Raw genomic sequence first — 1,647 nt, 5'->3', positions numbered from 1 at the left:
CTCCACGATCGCGCGAGAACTGCGCGGCACCTAGCGGCAGTTCTCGCGAGATCCATCACCATGGCAGCGGCTGCAGCAGAGGCAGCCGGGTGCATGAGCAGAAGCCTGGGCGGGGGCCGATGTGGGGGCTGCCGGCTGCTGGCGGCAGTGGGGGCCGAGGTGAGAGCCCCGAGCTCCGATCCTTGCCTGGCTTGCAGACTGGGGCTGCGTGCTGGCCACACTGCAGCGGCTCGGACGGAGAGGCCTCAGGGCGCCTTGGGCAGGGTGTGAGTGAACCTCCAGATTGCACCTTTCTTTCTTAACCAGTGCTGGCTGGTGTAAGCAATGGCTCCCACCAACAGCCCTCTCGACGCCAGAGTTGCTACTCACTACTACTAAGCTTTGAGGTGGAAAACAAGAGATCCTTTCTCGTAGGGAAGAAGAAGAGTGATGAATTTAAGAGATGGAAACAATTGAACTCTGGGCCAGTTGGGTAGCTGAACTTGAAAGACAAACACGGGAGAGCTAATGTCCAGAGGTGAGATTTGAGAAAGTATACCGAGATGAGCGTGCATCGTAGTGTCCCATGAAAGAGGGGCTTTGCAGCCATGCTTTTCTATTGCCCCCTCCCTCTTCCCTCACACTTATTTCTGCATCTGGTCTAGACATGCAGAGCTGGCCTGGAACAGGCATCCTTTTCAAAGAAGGGCACTAGTAATGCTAAGAACAGAAGAAGATACTACAAGTGTCCTCTCTCCTCATTTAGCAGTATAAAGAAACACATGGCTTTTCCTTACTACTTGAGCCAAAATTTTCTGGATTTTTTCCCCCTTGTTTGTTGTCTGCTTCCAAGAAGAATTAGACCAGTAGGTAGCTACACCATATCTATCCTTTGTCCCTCTCATTCCCTGATATAAGCATGCTCCAATTGCTGCCTCTTATCCCCGTTTTCTTGCCGATTTTAACCTGCGAATGGCATGACCCTAGAATGTGAAGCCAAGAAGGCCTTAATTTAAGCTAGTGAGAGATGAGATGGATAACAAAAAGCATGTTTATAACAAAGACAGTTTTATCTGTCCTTAATGGTTGCCATTAAGGGCCTTTACCCTGCTAACCTTTGCGCCAGGCTCCCATTTTGCAGATAATTCTTTGAAGCATTTATGTCTAATGGAAAGACCCCCCCCAGCCCACAATGGGGAAATAAGAGATATGGAATTTCAGATAAATAGAGACTCTGTGTTCTACTGTTATCTTTTTATTTACGTTATTCATTTCCATTATTCATTCCCATTTTGTGCCTCTTGGGAAAGTGAACAAAGACTTTCTTTTTCAAAAAGCTACAGGTCTTGGGCCTTCCTGGTGACGCAAAGGATTGGGTCTCCACACTATGAAGCTATCAGCTGACACTGCAGCACAAGTTTGATTCCCAGCCAGGAGCTGACCCACATGGCACAGCAAACCTCTCCTGTCTCACCAGCTGCTCCCCACAGCAGTTTATTTCAGTCTACCTGCCTGTTCTGCTCCCCACTCTGTCTCTGGTGAATCTTCTCACTCCCCTGCCCCCACACTTCTGGCCTGCACCCCAGCTCTTGTATGCATAAATAATATATACGTGTGTGTGTATATATACATATATATATATATATTTTTTTTAAAGCTACAGGTCTT

Source organism: Condylura cristata, unplaced genomic scaffold, assembly GCF_000260355.1.
Source record: "Condylura cristata isolate star-nosed mole 26May11 unplaced genomic scaffold, ConCri1.0 scaffold00034, whole genome shotgun sequence".
In the NCBI taxonomy this organism is placed as follows: domain Eukaryota; kingdom Metazoa; phylum Chordata; class Mammalia; order Eulipotyphla; family Talpidae; genus Condylura; species Condylura cristata.
Note: the sequence above shows the minus strand (reverse complement) of the source record.